General features: G+C 32.4%; 1 pseudogene; it reads left to right on the forward strand.

Annotated features, from left to right (window-relative positions):
- The first annotated feature begins 17,520 nt into the window (after positions 1-17,520).
- Positions 17,521-18,196, forward strand: part of LOC117705141 (eukaryotic initiation factor 4A-II-like) — a 68,958-nt pseudogene continuing 68,282 nt past the window's right edge.

An 18,196-nucleotide genomic window follows, 5' to 3' on the forward strand; every position in this document is an offset into this window, starting at 1 on the left:
TGATTGAGGTTACCTCTCCTCAGATGACTTTATCTATTTGACAAAAAAAAAAAAAAAAAAAAAAAAAAAAAAAAAAAAAATTCATGTCATACAGATACCAAATAAAGTGACCTTTAAGTATTAAACGTGACGCTTTGATAGAACATTTTTCTATATGGAACACAGAATACTAAATGTTCAGTAAACCTGTTTTTGTGAGCGAAGGGCTAAGAGGAAAGTTTTAGGGGAGTTTGCTAATGATCAGGTCATTTAAATCAATAGAGATTTAAATAAAAACTGATTAATAATAACACTGATAATGAATTTGCTACAATGCAGATCTGAAATCAGCGGGAGTAATTCCACTTTCCTGGTGTGTTAAATTCATTAGAGAATTTGGAAGTCATATGTTTAGATTAAATTATTAAGACAAATATTTCTATAATTAGTTTCACAATCATTCAAAATCAGATTGCAAGGTATCTATCATGTCAGAGGATGCTCTTACACCTTGGGACATCACTTGATATGTCTGTGAGGAATTAAATCAGGCTAGTTGGATGGGATGCAGGAGAGGCTGTGGCAGTTTTATTAAGAGCAATCATAATTTTGATACCACTATTGGAATCAGAATTTTGTGGTGATTGCGAGGATCATTATATTTATAGTTGTCAGTACACAAAGTTCAAAAGCTATACAAGATACACAAGGTTAATGTCTAAGACCTTTTGACCAGTTCATCTTCCATGCTTTCTTGTCTACTAAGGAATCATGCAAAGAAACACACAGCAATGTGAGGGGTTCACTGCCTAGAGTGTATAGCAGTCTCTCAGGAACTGAAAGGCACAGAAGCCATGGCTCTATTCTGAAAATCTCATGACACATGCTGCTGCAGACAGCTAAGCTACAAGCCAATTCTATGGTTCCCTCCACTATCTCATCGTAGAATTATATTTTTAATATCTAAATTATATTTACTCCTTAATTTGGACATAAAACATTTGATTTCACCAGAAAATCAAAACAACTCAATTTTCTTTTGGTTCTCATTTTGAGTTGGTTTGGAGTAAGGGGTTTCAGAGCTTATAAATGAAAGTAAAACATTGGCTAGCAAAGGGGTTTCTTAAATTATGGTATGCAAGGTGTGAAAATAACTCTTCGGTAAGTATAATCTTCAACTTCTGTTTTGTTTTATAATTAATTGTTTTCTTTATTTAAACCCCAAATGTTGCCCTCCTGTCCCGGATCCACGAGTTCCTCATCCTCTGCCCCATCCCCTTTGCCTCTGTCAGGGTGCCTCCGTGGCAGGGCATCCTGCCTCTCTGGGGCACCAAATGCCTACTAGATGAGGCACGTCCTTCCCCACTGGGAATAGACAAGGCAGGCAGTCCTCTGCTACATATGTGCCCGAGGCCACAGACCAGCCTATGTATGTTTTTTGGTTGGTGGCTTAGTTTCTGAGAACTTCCCAGGATCTAGGTTAGTTGACACTGCTGGTCTTCCTAGGGGGTTGCGATCCCTTTTAGTTCCTTCAATCCTTCCCCTAACTCTTACACAGGGGTCCCTGAGTTGGCTGTGTCTACATCTGTCTCAGTCAGCAGCTCGCAGGGCCTATCTGAGGACAGCGATGATAGTCTTCTGTCCATAAGCAAAACATAGCATCAGTAATAGTGTCTGGGTTTGGTGAGAGGTTTCAGGGTTTGGATTGAGTCAAAGTTGTACCTGTCATTGGTCAACTTCTCTTGTCTGTGTCCCCATTTTATCAAGTGGAGTAGGTGATTATTTTATTTTCTACTAAATTTTAATAAGGTTTTCAAAACCAATTGACTCAGAATTCTATACATTGAAATAACATTAATGATGCCTCCACATTTACTCCTTCTATGACTAGTCATTATCCACTCAGGTCACCACTTTGCATTTCATTTACTATATAGCCTTACTGTCTGTGTTGTTGGCTTACTTCTTTCTACAAGAAAACAGTGTAATAAGAGATATTAACATATAAACCTAAGAAAATGGCTCAGAAAATGGCTACAACTTGGTGTATTTCTCTAGAAGATAAGAATATCTACCATCAACTACAATGAGGAATCTAGAGGCTTGCTTTTCACAGCATACATTTCTTATGCATAAATAATTTTGAGACATGATCTACACTGTACTAAATCGAAGTCTATAAACTATTTCTTTTGTTTTGTCTTATCAATGTCACCAAGCTCAAATTTAAAGAATATGCATGTGGGGAAGTGGATAGATGGCTCAGTGATTCAGAGCACTGACAACTCTTCCAGAGGTCCTGAGTTCAATTCCCAGTAACTACAAGGTGGACTACAACCATCTGTAATGGAATCTGATGTGCTCTTCTGGTGAGTTTGGAGACAGCTATGTTGTGTGCATATACATAAAATAAAGAAATACATTAAAAAGAATATGATATATATGTATAATATGGATAGATAAAACATGATATATTCAACTTTCAGCCAAATGTGCTGCAAGATAATCAGTGGTAAAGCTGCAGTACACAGAGTACAATAGAAGATTTGATAGTAAAATCAGGCTACTGCAGTGCCACCATCCAACACTCCATATCCTTTCCTGGCACGCACTTTTGTTTTCTATTGCCTTTAACAAAAGTCATGAGCAATAAATAATGAGTCCTAGAATTGAAATCAGTGAATCATATAAAATTCTGTTAATGATTATGTGATTTTCCATGGTTTGATACCAGTAATACATGATTAAATTTTACCATTAAGATACTCTGAACAATACTACATGGAGGATGTAATTTTAGGAAATGATTTCACACAGCAGTGGTGATTTATGTTATTAGGTTTTTCTTTTTTTCTTTTCTTTTTTTTTTTTGGCTAAATACTGAATATTTCAAAACCATCATCTATACCATAGTTCTAATTATTCACATTTAAGGTAAGAATTTTTAAAATGTCTGTATATTTCAGCAGCATTAAAACTCAAAAATATATTTAACACTGAAAACATCATATGATGAAATATAATTGAATGATAGTCAACCAAGACAAAGTATGACAGTAAGTTGAATGTATAAAAGGTAGTTGAATTATTCATCAAAGGGAAGCAAAATCAAAATTTTGGTGATATTCATCCTTAAATTCAAGAAAGCTTAGATTGGAGGCACTTCAGGACAAGGGATGGGTTTGAAGCGAAGACAAACACTTGGAAACTATTTGTTGCATTGTTGACAGGTGGAGCTACATGCTTGTGGTATTGCCTTTATTCCAGACTACACCAGCTATTCCTGAATAATATGAATATTACTGAGGAATATGAATATGATTTTTCTGACATTTAGTCAAGGTGACTAAGAAGATAAAATATTAGGTATTGAGCCTTGAAAGTTTGAGTCCCCAACTATGCCAGCAAATTAAATATACACTGATAATCTCATAGATTATGGAGTTCACAATTGGACATCTGATATTCACAGCAACCTGTTCAAATTGCCTTCAGAATTCTGTTTCACAGGTAATTTTGTACCTACATATACCTTTCCTCAAATATTTAAAAACAAATGTAAACCTTTTGTTTCCTTTCTTTCTTTCTTCTTTCTTTCTTCCATCCTTCCTTCTTTCCTTCCTTCCTTCCTTCTTTCTTTCATTTTAAAAATATAAGTAATTGAAGGTCAATCATTCCAAATAAAAAAAATGGCAAAAAAAATCCTGGATTTTTTTCTAGAATTCATTGCTGGCAAATTTTTAATTATGGAACAGTAGAAAGAATGCTCTCTTGAAAATTATTTTTTACTTACTTTTTAACCTAATAACATTTACTTATCTTAGGTAAGAATCTACTTAAAACTTGATAATATTTAACCTTTAAATAATTGCTGTAGCACATCAATTTTGTATTTCATATTTATCTCAATAACTGTCTTATTATTCACATTGATATTTCTCCAGCCATTCATTACTGTCTACTTTCACACATATCATGCAAAAAATCACATATTTCAAAATGCATCCTATGAGCTCATAATTAGTCTTACCATAAGTAACTAAAACTACAGTTCTCAACCTTCAGAATGACTAAGAATAAGCTCCTTATATGGTGCTCCCAACCATATATTATTTTTGTTGCTATTTTCTAACTGTAGTTTCTCTACTGCTATGAATAGAAATGTAAATATTTTTAGAGAGAAAAGTTTGCCAATGTAGTTGAGAACCTCAGGTGGAGAACTACTACAGTATATTATTATATGACAAATTACTTTTAAAATTGTTGAACCAAGTTAGCATATATCAATTGAAATAATAATTAATTCAATTCTTTTAAAGTATTTTAGTGTATTGTTTCTCTCAAATTCTACACCAGTGTCTTATAGTAATTTTTTATCAATCCATAAATTACTTGTTCCTTATCAAAGATAAATTGACATCAAAAATTTATGTCATATTTACCAATATAAATGACTAATATGTGTAAGCAAACTTGCTGAATAATACACACTTCAAGATGATTGGTAAATTATCAGTTGATATGTTTCTTGTGATAATATTCATGAATTAATGTGAAATTTATGAATTTTTGTTTCCCAAGAATGTATAAAATACCAAAACAATTTGCAGCTCTAAAGAACATTTCTTTTTCTCAAAATTATTTTTAATGATAATTTGATGACATACAAACAGTTATGTGTTTCATAAAATCAAATATTAAATTAGTCACTTATGTCTATGTTATGTGTTTTGGTTAATTATGTTCTAGGGTGTGCTGGCTATCACACTGAGCATTTAGACAGGCTGTTCAGGAGCACATCCAGTCCTTACTCATTCGGCATATATTCAGCAGACTATGGGGTGTCATGATAAAGCATTCCCTACAGCTTAATGAAGTCCCTTTTAGAAATTCCCACTACTGGTTTTATTATTCCACCCTCTTCTGTCTGTTTCTATTTGATATTGTGTCTCAGTCATTAAATGTATAAATTATATAAGCACTCTTTCAATTTCTCAGGATAAGTTTAAAATGTCTTTATTATTGGATCATGTTTCACTGATCAAAGCAGAAGGAAACACCACTGAGTGCTTTATTGGGAGAAAGCCATACTGAGATCCTAAATATGAGCCAATAACTTAATTATTTTTTGATAAAGATAAAAACATTGCTGAAATAGAGCAAAATATTCATAATGAAATGATGCTTCAAGATGTGTAAACAAGTATATTAAATGTAGAATTTTTATTATTTTGGATTAATGATTATTATGTTCATACATATTGAGTGAAATAATTATATTAGAGTTTTCTCTTTTTATTCATGCCAAATAATCATCATTTTAAAATTATTTATATAATTTTATTTTGCACTTAGAATCATAGCAATGTGACTATGTGTGTATGTATGTCCTTGACCTGGTGATTTACAGTTATTATCATCAGTGGCAGAATTTATAGGTAGAATGTAACAACTTTGTATATACATGGGTTTTAAAGATCTAAACTCTAACCCTTCTACTTGCTCATAAATCTCTTTAAGCATCTCCCTACGTTTAGGAATATTTTAATATATTGGATCAACATATTTCGAACTTGAGAGTTTTATTTCTTACTTTTTATTTATGGCATATTTCTTTTTTGCCTAGTTGTTTTGAAAAATTAATAATGAGAGGATGAGTAGAATTAATGAGAGTAGATATTCCTATATATTTCCTAATTTAAAAGAAACATAGATACTTTCTGTTTTCAGTTTGGTGTCAATTGTATGCTTGTGTGATTCCTATTAGGGTACTTATATCTTTCTTTGAGTGAGCCATTGGCTTTAATTTACTAGATTTTCTGTTTGCATTTATTTGGTATAATTATTATAGAACACTCCACATTAATTTGTATGTATTTTCTATACATATGGATAATCATTAATAAATGCAAAGACATATACATCCAGGAGGATAAAAAAAGATTTTTGGACCTTCAAAATGACAATAAATGTAAACAAACATATAAAGCTATGAGAATGAATTAACTCTGTTAGAACAATTATCATGATAGGAGAAATAGGAAACTAGGACATCCTACAAAATCAAACAAATGTCAGAAATTAATGAAAGATTTCTGGTAAGTTTGAATATTAATGATCTAAATATAAAAATGAATTAGTAAATTTATTTGTAATTTACAATAAAAAATCAATACATCTATATGACATCAAAATAGTAGGCGAATGTTCAGAGAAACATTTTTTTTAAATGTGAAGAACTAGTAAAGAGGAATACATGAAAGTATATGACCCACGAGCACTATAACCTTCAAGAAAATGTCCTTATGAAATATATAGACTGTTTCATAAATGTACAATGAATATTTAACAGTAAAAATTCATCAATATTGAGGTGATATGTTTTATATCCTTAAGCAAAAGCACACAAATGAGTGATATAAATAATAATGTTCAACTTAAGAAAAAGTAAATAAAACAACCAAAAAAATAAAATGCAACTTACAGAATGGAAGAATTTGCTTTCAAATCATGTATCTGAGAAGTATTAAAATTTAAATCTGTTTAAAGAATTCCAACAACTATATAGTAATTAATGTTAAATATACCTCTGCTCAAATGAGCCTAGTACTCTGGAAGAAAATTTTTTAAAGAATACAATATATCATCATTGAGTATAAGAAAAAAATGCTTAATTTTAGAATTAGTAGAAAAATAAAACCCCTAAGAAAATTGTAATATAACTTTCATGATCATTGGTTAATGATGTGGTTAGATATCATGTCAAACCCTATCGGATGGTGTTGAAGACAAAATGTACATAATAAAAGTCAGTATTTGTGAAGGTCTAGGTATATTTGAATTTTGGATTCTGGTTATGGTTATATAAATGAGTAGAGAAGATGTTGACAACATCAACTTTTGTTAAAATTTTTGTGCGATTCATAAAATCTACTCCTGTTGTCATAGTTCTTGACTTGAAATTGTATGTTCATATTTTATCATATTCTGTATCTCTACCACTTTTTGAGTCTACTACTTATTCTCTATCATCTGAACTATAGTAGTTTTTCTTAAATCCTCCAAGAAAACTTTTGCTGCTCAAAATAATTTTAAATGGGTAGTTTTCCACTAGAATGTGGTCACCTTACCAGGAGCTATTATCTTAGAGAAGTTAACCCTTCTTTTCCAAATAGCTAAGAACTGTAGGCCACTGAAAAGTTGGGGGTGGGTTATCTGCTCAAATCACCTCTCCATATTTGAATTTGATCTAAATTTATAGCTTTGCATTCTTCAGTCTCTTATTGCTTGAACCTTGGTCACTTGTGGATCTATTCATTATCTACTATGTACTGAAACTTTTCAGATTATAACTGAGTAATGCAATGATCTATAGATCAAATGACAATTCATTAGGAAATGGTTTCAAACTATGCACATTTAACAGTATAAAAGTAGTTGACTCTCCACTAAGTTCTGTTACATGCTTAGCTATATTTTCTTGGACAAAAATTGGTACCAGTTAAAGATTTCATCTTTTGGAGCAAGACTCAAATCTAATCAGAAAATGGTGGGTTACTTCCATTATGTTCAAACTAGTATTGAACTAATGGGTATACAATGATTAGTCAGTCGTTTTTGTATTTCTCAGAGTTTATAGCTGGGTATAATTGATAGTTATTTTACTCCTTATTTACTGTGCAGAAATCCTCTATCTTGAGGAAGCTAGGGGATCTATGTAATTGCATTGTTCCTTAACTCCAATAGAAGAATCTGAGACAAAGCTTTTTATTCATTAGACTCTAGTGTCTAGAAGGAGTAATGTTGCACTGTTGTAGAACACATTCATTTTAATTCTATTTTCCTATGTCCTATAATCCACTCCTCACCAAAATATAAATATTCCCTTTTTGCTATTTTCTTTTAAATCTTTACATTTTTACACCTCATTACTTCTCATCTGGATTTCCTTTGACATGGTCTCTTAGAAATTTTATGATATATGTAGATATTCTAAATGAAGTATATATCTCTGAAGATTCAAATATAACTTTCACAGAGAATATGATGCTTTATGGGTCCATATTATCTAACTTAATGTATAATTCTATTCTTCATTTTTAATTGTTTGTTTGCATGAGGTGTAGTTTTCTGAGTTCTTATATATTCTAGATACTAACAGTCCTTCAGGTATATGGCTGATATTTGCCCATGTTCTAGAATGGTAGTTTAGAGTATTGTGAATAGAACATCAATGAAGTCATATGAGCAGGTATCTCTAGTATAGGCTATGGAGAGTTTTGGTTATATGTCAAAGAATGATATTGCTAGATTATATGGTAAATCAATATTTAGGATTTTGGGAAGCCTTTTCAATCATTTTCTTAAATTTTATACAACTTTGAATCTCTATCATCAATGAATAAATGATCCCCTCTCCCACACTGACATTACCATTTTTCATCCTTTGTGTTGTGCGTCTCAACAATTTTGACTGAGTAAAATGTAATCTCAGTGTAGGGTTTTTGTTTTATTTTCTTCATTACTATGGATTTGAGTATTTTTCAGTATTTTTCGAAAGTTTGTATTTCATGTTTTATCTGCTTTGTGCTGTTATTTATTTTTCAATTGTGTTGTTTGTTTTCGTGATGTATAGTTTTCTGAGTTTTCACATATTCTAGATACCAACCATCTGTTAGGGAAATAGCTGGCATTTGCCCGTTTTCTAGACTGTATTTTATTGAATGATAGTTACTTGTACCATACAAAACAGTTTTAGTTTTAAGAGGTCCTTCTTATTAACTGTTGGTGTTAATGTCTGTGATATTGGGATTCTGTTCATTAAGTCCTTTGCTGAGCTAATGAGTTCAAATATACTCTCTACTTTCTGCTTTATTAGATTTGAGGTATAAAGTCCTATGTTGAGGTCCTTAAGTCGACTAGAGTTGAGTTTTGCAAGGAGTGAATATAGTTAGAATATAGTTTTTTCTTCTTAATGTATCTATACATTTTTTGTCAGCACTATTTGTTGAAGGTGCTGCTATAAATGATTATTCTAATCTAGAAGTATATAGAAAAGTAATACAGAGGCTGTATTTTATTTTGGCTCTTCTCAATAATGACACAGAGGGAAGAAGCTTTATTTTCAAGCTTTACCTTAATGCCTGGGAAATGTATTATAATCCTCTAATCTAATTCTTTTATCTAGCTATCTCCAAGCCAGTATTATAATCATTACATTGATGGCCGTCCCTTCTCAAGCTGAACTCTATGAGTGTTTTGTCTTTCCTCTTCATGACAGAACTGAATCCCCCTCAGATTTTCCTACTCCTCTCTCCTTCCTCAGGATGGCAAACGTCCCACCCTATTCTCTCTTCTGCACAGCAATTGGGTGATCAGAATTTATTTACAAGGCAAAGAATAAAGGGTAAGAATCATTTACACAAACTTGAGAAAGAAAAGTCTTGAAATAACATTATGATGTTATGTCCTGATTAAAGCAAGGTATGAGGACAATGAAACCTGTATTCAAATAACAAAAAAATAACCTTTATATGATGCACAAAAATATTATGTCTAGGTGCTACTTTTTCTCTTTTTGTCCAGTGTGCATTGTTATATTTTTTTGTTGATTTTTTTCTACTGTCAAAAATCATGTGGAATGTGAATTTATAGGTTGGTCCTCAATTCTATTCTATTATAAGCTGACTCTGCTTTATGTCAAAATTGATTGCTTCTATTATTATAACTTTATATTATATGGAGTAGTGATACCTCCAGTAGTTTCATTGTTGTTATAATTTGTTGTTCTTTAGGAATATCCTCAATAAACAATGAAAGAAAACAATACCATTTTCAACTGCCTTCCAAAATTAAAATGACCTTAGAGTAAGTTTAATCAAAAAGGGACTCTACAGAAAAGGTAAAAGGGCTCTACAAAAAATTTTGTAACACTGAAAAAGTAAAATCAGCATATATATATATATATATATATATATATATATATATATATATGTATATGTATATTTTATAATTTCCTAGGGACATATATATTTAACTGGATTTATATATAAAATTATGAAATATGATAATAAAATACTTACTCTCATGTTAATTGAAACATTATTTGTGGTAGCCATGTATGAAGCTAAGCTATGTTTCCATTAGTAAATCATAGCAAAAAGGAATTGTAACATTTATATTTGTAGAAATTAATAAAATCCTATCATTTATAATATAGAGAACATCACATAAAATATTCTAAGTGAATAAAGTCAATAAGAGAAAAGATATGCAAATATTATGTAATTTTTTAAAACAGTCAAACCTAACTAAAACAGATATAATATGGATATCTAGGGACTATGAAATGGGGGAAATTTGTCACCATAAATCATTAAGAAGTTGAATTTTAGAATGAAAAAAAGTCATCATTAACTTATATTGTGTATTATATAGACTAAAACATTTATATATGTAATCTTAAGAGGTATATACATCATAAACATGCATTAACATGGGCATAAGGAAGCTATTTGATGCTATGAATATCTTTTTCCTTAATGGTGGTAAAGGTATCAACAATATTTTTATATGTTAGAATTTATGAACTAGTTTCATTAAACAGATATTTTGTTTATATTACAATAAAGAAGTTCGTAAAAAAGATGTAGATACTTTCTTATATATTGCAGTTATTAAATTTACATTTTGTATTGCTAAATTAGGCTATACATATAAATGGCCTTTTGAAAATTACTCTTAATTATAATACAGCATTATTGGGGCTGGAGAAATGACTCAGAGGTTAAAAGCAATGACTGTTCTTCCAGAGGACCGGAGTTCAATTCTCAGCATCCACATGACAGCTCACTACTGTCTGTAACATCATGATCTGAAATTATCACAGAAGAATACATGCAGACAAAACACCAATGTATATAAGAATATGAAGAAAGAAAGAAAGAAAAAAGGAAAGAAAGAAAAAAAGAAAGAAAGAAGAAAGAAAGAAAGAAAGAAAGAAAGAAAGAAAGAAAGTAAGAAAGAAACAGTATTATTTTAATTTTATTTTGGTATTCATTATTTAAAGTGTAATTTTATTATTTTTATTCGTTCCTTTTGATTTTCTCCAAACTCTATCACATATTCCTTCCTTTTTTCCTTCAAATTAAACACCCTCACTCATGTTATTGCATTCATATGTATATTCATATATATGTATATATTATATAAAATATATATTATATAGTATATGCATACAAACATACACACATATATGTGCATATATGTGTATATACATATATAAACATACACACACACACACATATATATATATATATATATATGTTTTGTGTATACATACATATTCCTAAATATATCTATCATATGAGTCCTTATGGTAGTCCTATGTTTATTTTCAGGACTGACCATTTTTATTGGACAGTCAACTTGTGTGACATTCCCTGATAAGAGCCCTTTCTATCACTCTCAGCTTTCCTCAATTGCTTGGATTCCTTTGAGAATAACTGAGTCCTCAGTAACATTTTGCCTTACAATTTTATTTAATTGCTGTCATCATTCTTCTGCTCACATTTCGGGTGGCCATGTTAGTAAGACTTTATTGGTGTAGCTTCTGATGTTTTTAGAAGACGTAGTTTCACAGCAAAGCTCATGATTCCTTGTCTCTTACATTTTTCCATTCATTCTTTAGCGATGATTTGATTAGGAAAAAACAATCAACACAACTAATCCCAATGTATATGCTCTTTCTTATAGCAGAAAGGGAAGAGAGGAAAACTTCATGGTTGAACATTTCTTCATTTTGTATCTTTTAAAAAGTCTTCCATTAAAATATTTACTTATAAATAATCTTTGTGTTCTGTTTCTCCTAATCTCTTCGCATATAAAGTTGATAATATCCTAGGGCATTTATGCATAGTTGAGGTACTTAGAAAAAGTAAAAAAAAAAGCAGTATGTAATTAAGTAAGCTTAATTTCTTCTAAAGTTCATGAAATCCTCATCTTTGGTTTCAAATTCTCCCCAGGGCACTGTAAAGCTTAGACGGCATCTAGATGGAGCTTCTTAGTCCTGTGTAAAAATCACCCAAACTCTCAATGGATCATAATATGTAATGACAAATATTTAACATTATTTAAATTTGTTTGCATTGATGTCCTTCCTGTGAACTACTTGTAATGCAGATCTCATATAAACAGTTTTATTGAAGTTTCTGAATTTTTTTTATAATTAATGTTTTTCTCTGTGTTCCTTAGTTATAAATTTTCTCAAACCAATTGTGCATTTATAGATCCAATTGCGATGTTCTGGTACCACATTATTGACCAAAAATTACTTTCAGTTTTAATTCCTTAAATATTATGACATAATTTTTTTTTCAGTTAAGTGTGCAGTGCACAGCCATTTAGGAAATATAAAATAACAAGATAGTATATAATTTAAATGTTGATTTTATTTGAAAAAAAATGATTGTTTTAAATTTAAATTTAGTTTAAACAGGTATTAAATTACTCAAAATTCAGTCAATTGTTTTGGTTCATTAGGTTCTCGGTAATTTTGTTAAAGTGTGGTGTGTGTGTGTTTGTGTTTGTGTGTGTGTGTGTGTGTGTGTGTGTCATCCTCAATGGCTCTTATTCTTTTGTCGGTGTCCTCTGCCACAGGTTTCCCTGGACTTTGAAGGGAGAAATTTGATGGAGACATCCTATTTAGTGCTGAGTATTCAAAGGTTTCTTATTCTTTACTTAATATCTGGCTACTGGTTCTTGTATTTGTTCCTATTATCTTGCTGTAGGACATTTCTCTGATGATGGCTAAGCAAAAGACTAATGTATTAATCTAAAACTGTTGCAGAATGCCATCAGTACTCTTTTAACAAAGAGGGAGACAAACAAATCTGTAGTTCTCCAACTGATTGTGATAACCTTCTTTCAAAGTTGGAGTCTCCATTTAATAGTATCTCAGAATTACATGTATTCTAGCATAGTATAATGAAAAAGAAAGTTACTGAATGGTACGTGGATAGAAATTGGGTAAGAAAAAGACAGGACTTAGAAGCTGAACAAGAATTAGTAAGGGATTTATGTTAACCTACAACATGCCGCATTGCTGATATAAATCATAAAGTATGAACACACATCAAGGACCTTGAGGCAGTAGCTTAAGAAGAGCTAAGAAAAAATGTTCTATACTTGTTTGCTCTCTGTAGGTTGCATAGCCTACTTTCTTATAAAATCAGGACTATGTGACCTGGGGTGAAACTGCCAGCTGTGGCCAAATCAATCCTTAATTAAGACAATGACTGCCTAAAAGTGAGCTGAACAAAGACAAAAACAATGGATATGTTAATGTAGATGATAGCATGCCCATGTGTTCTTAACCCTACACAAAATCAACCAAATAAACAAACAAACCAAACACAACAAAAAACTTCCTACAAACCAAAAACCTAAAGTACACTGAGAACAAGTGGAATATTTTCGCCAAGAAGAGTACAGCTAATGGTTATCCAATACCAAATTGTCAGCCCTGAAAATACACATACATGCAATATTATATAAATGGCGAGGTTTTATTTATCTATTTAGGAATGTGTGTGTGTGTGTGTGTGTGTGTGTGTGTGTGTGTGTGTATGCATGAAGGAAAAACTGTGGAAAAGTCCTTAGGTCAAGAACTTCAATGAGAACAAAGACTTTTGTATGGGAGGGTTTTTATTATAGAAAGGGAAAAGGTATGTAATTATATTATAATCTCCAAAAAATGGTAAAGCATTTTAAAATAGCCTACAGAAATGTCTTTTACTCGAGGTTCTTCTTCACAGAAAACTTTTATCTTGTATCAATTTTAGAAAAATAGCTAGTATACCTTGACTTATGAAGCACAACATTTAATTGAAGAAAAATAAAACTTGCATAATTATGTCCAGAAAGGAACAAAAAGTCAGAACGCAGTCTCTTAATCCTAACATTATCCTCAATATTGGAGCTGGGTAACGAATAAGTTGCTGTGTGGATCTTTATTCTAAGATAGATTCCTCAACCAACATTTATATTGTTTTTTCTGTGACATACATAGGAATAAAACTAAAACTAAATTGATAACTAACAATTTAATTTTAGAGTAGTAATTGCTTAAAATTGTTTTAAAACTCTGAGAATATGGGCAGTCATCAATAGCTGAGCTCCACTGGGTAAACTGAAAATGATAGGGAATTAATAGATGCATTCCAGGATAAAAACACCTTCTGTACATTTCCTTCTAGACAAGGGGAGATTTCATTTTCCTGGGTAACATTGAGTAAGCTCTTGGAGTTATGTGAGACAATTCCATTTATTGAACTACTTTGAATCTATTTCTGTTGTCAATCAAATGCAACATTTCAAGTGACATACACAAGTGAACAATTTTGTTTCCACTTTATTTTCCTTTTAGAAACTGACCTAGTTAGACTACAGCTGCCACTGATGTCAATCTACACTTGCAGAGTCTTACAGTGTGGTGGGGTCATGCCATTTCATTTAGAGTTTTCTCTCCATGGTGTATGCAATTGTTTTGAATGACATAGTAATAACCCTAAAAAATTAGACAGCAAATGGCAAGCAAAAAATCTACTTGTCAGTAAATTTTCATATAAAAAAGTGTCACAGCTGATAATCCCTTAAATGTTTACAGATAAAATTTTGAATTATAACATTTAAAGTGGGCCAGTTATATAAAACCAATACAAAAAGTCCACATCAATTTTATACTCTGATTTTTCTCAATGTAATTCCCATATGCTTTATTTTCTTATCATCAAAGACATATTTTTTTCCTTTGTCTCCACTGGAATTTAAAGAAGACATAGAATTGTAAATTGCTGTAACTTAAGGGAACTTGGATATACTTAGCAATATACTTAGGTAGATAGGTAGCAAACCAGGCCTTGTTTCACTCTCCAGATCAATGCTATACACTGGTTTTCAGTCTTAAGATAAGTAAACTAGAATCATTCATCCTATACTCTAACATAAGCAATGAATATCAACTCACAGCATTTGTGACTGCTTAATTCTTAGTTGTTATTTCTTAGATATAAAGCTTATTTATATGCTTTTTCATGTGTATAACGATATTTAACATTTGTTTTCTTCCTATTAAAATAAATCTGAGAGAAGAGGCTGGACTCCCAGGAGCTCTAACATGCACAGGATCCTAGGTGAGGAGGCAGTGACAGACCAGCCCAAACAGAGAGTAACTGAGACCCACAGGATCCAAGGAACTTACTCCTGGCTAGTGGTGTGGGCTCCTTCCAGTTCGCGCTGGTGCCTGGAGCAGACCTGGAACATCAGATCTTCACCCAATCCCCCAAAACTCAAAGAACACTGGACTTCAAGGAGTCCTAACACACTTACAAACATAGGATCATAGGATCATAGGATCTCAGGAGACTGATCACACCAGGATTCAGGATCCCAGAAGCAGCCTGACTCCCAGGAGCTCTTACATCCAGTATCTCAGGATTACAGGATCACAGAGACATTTGGACTCTGAGGAGTTCTGACACAACTAAGATAACAGGAAAGACATTTGATCTTTGACAAAGGAGCTGAAAACATTCAGTGGAAAAAAGATAGAATTTTCAACAAATGGTGCTGGTTCAACTGGATGTCAGCATGTAGAAAATTTTAAATTGATGCATTCTTAACTTCTTGTACAAATCTCAAGTCCAAGTGGATCAAAAAGCTCCACATAAAACAAGATAAACTGAAACTAAGAGAAGAGAAACTGGAGAACAGCCTCAAATATTTGGGAACAGGAGAAAAGTTCCTAAACAGAACACCAATGCCTTATGCTCTGAGATCAAGAATTGACAAATGGGACCTCATAAAATTCCAAAGCTTTTATAAGGCAAAGGACACTTTCTATAGAAAAAAAAATGGCAACCAACAGTTTGGGAAAAGATCATTACCAATCCTACATCTGATCCAGTGTATACAAAGAACTCAAAAATTAGATTTTAAATAATCAAATAACCCTATTAAAATTGGAAAACAGAGCTGTACAAAGAATTATCAACTGTGGAAACTCGAATAATCAAAAAGAACCTAAAGAAATGTTAAACATCCTTAGTCCTCAGGGAAATGCAAATCAAAACAACACTGAGATTTCACCTCACACCAGTCAGAATGGCTAAGATCAAAAACTCAGGTGATAGCACTTGCTGGAGAGGTTATGGAAAAAGAGGAACACTCCTCCATTGTTGGTGAGACTGTAAGCTGGTACAACCACTCTGAAAAATTATCAGTATGGCAGGTCCTCAGAAAATTATACCTAGGATCTAGCTATACCATTCTTGGGCATATACCCAAAAGATGCTCCAATATATAACAATGACACATGGTCCACTATGTTCATAGCAGCCTTATTTATAATAACCAGAAGCTAGAAAGAACCCAGATATTCTTCAACAGAGGAATGGATACAGATATTGTGGTACATTTACACAATGGAGTACTACTCAGCTATTAAAAACAATGACTTCATAAAATTCATAGGGAAATGGATGGAATTAGAAAATATCACCATGAGTGAAGTGATCCAGTCACAAAAGAACACACATGGTATGTACTCACTGATAAGTGGATATTAGCCCAAAAGCTCACAATACCTAAGATACAATTCATAGATCACATGAAGCTCATGAACAAGGAAGACTAAAGTCTGGGTACTTTGGTCCTTCTTATGTGTATCAAAATACTCACAAGAGCAATTATTGAGACAATGTGTGGAGCAGAGCCTGGAAGAGGGACTGCCTGGAGACTGTTCCACCTGGTGATCCATTCCACATGCAGTCACCAAATGCAGAAACTGTTGTGAATGGCAGGAAGTACATGCCAACAGGAGTGTGACACACCTGTTTTTTTATATGCTCTGCCAGAGCCTGATGTATACAAAGGGAGATGCTTGCAGCCAATCATTGAACAGATCACAGGGTCCCCAATGGAGGAGTTAGAAGACTGAAAGAATCTACAGTGGTGGTCACTATAATTAGGAAAATGTTTAAAGACACTTCCAGTGTATTTGACATAATTCTAACACATCTCTGGATGTTTAACTTTACATAGTGAGCTTATGAATGTCAAGAATGCTGCTTTGTTGAGTGTTGATGTGGTAGATACTGCTGATAAAATTACTCATGTCCTGAGGTCAGTATTTCTATTTTAGTCAAGCTTCAAGTATGGCATATATAGCTTGATCATGCTAACCCTTTTTGTCCTGGGAATACTTTTATTCCTGTCTATTGTATTAAAGCTTATCTTTAACAGCATCAACATATTGGTAGCCAAAGTACATGGCATAAACCTGAAAATGGACCCAAAGACTTTGTTATTAAACTCACAGGTTGGCAAGACAAGGATGGGTAAGATTCTGCACAGAGCCTTACCATCCTAAGACAGAAGTGCATTGTTTGTTATAATGCATATTCCATGATGTGTAAGGAAGGCATTCTTGTCAGAAAGACCTAAGACAGGCTCAGTGTTGTTGATGAAATAAAAAAGGGGGAGATGTGGAAAGCTTTTGGGGTTGCTCGGCAGGCATCTGACATTTGCCAAAGACAAGGAAATGGGCTGCTTGGCAGGAGTCTGACTTTGGCCATGGACAAGGCCATGGGCTTCAGGTAGGAATCTGACATTAGGCTAGAACAAGAAGTGATTTCTGGCAAGAATCTAAATCATAGGCTAGAACAAAGAAGTAGGCTTCAGGCATGAAAATGACTTTGGGTTAGGACAGGAGAGTAGGTTTAGTTATTTTGGTAATCCTGATAAGCCCTTAGAAATAGTGATCACAGGAGTGATCAAGGGACTTTTTAAAAATTTCTTTTCCTGTACTTTGATTATTTGTGTTTATTGTCTTGCTTTTTCATTGACTATTTGCATCTATTGTATTGCTAGTTCCTCAACCTAGAACTGTCCTTTATACTTGCATGTAATTAAAATGATATAAACCCAAAAAGGAGGAGGAGGGATTGGATAGGGGGTTTATGCAGTTGGGGTGGGGAAAGAGGATAACATCTGAAATGTAAATAAATACAATATGTAATAAAAAATTAAATAAATCTGAAACACTTTGGGAAAAAAGGGCATCCATACAAATATTCTTCCAGAAACTTCTTTTATATTACTGGTTAATTAAAAGTTATTCAAAGCTAATACAATGTATTTAAAATAAAGTTCTAGCATT

This window comes from Arvicanthis niloticus, chromosome 3 (assembly GCF_011762505.2).
Source record: "Arvicanthis niloticus isolate mArvNil1 chromosome 3, mArvNil1.pat.X, whole genome shotgun sequence".
NCBI lineage: Eukaryota > Metazoa > Chordata > Mammalia > Rodentia > Muridae > Arvicanthis > Arvicanthis niloticus.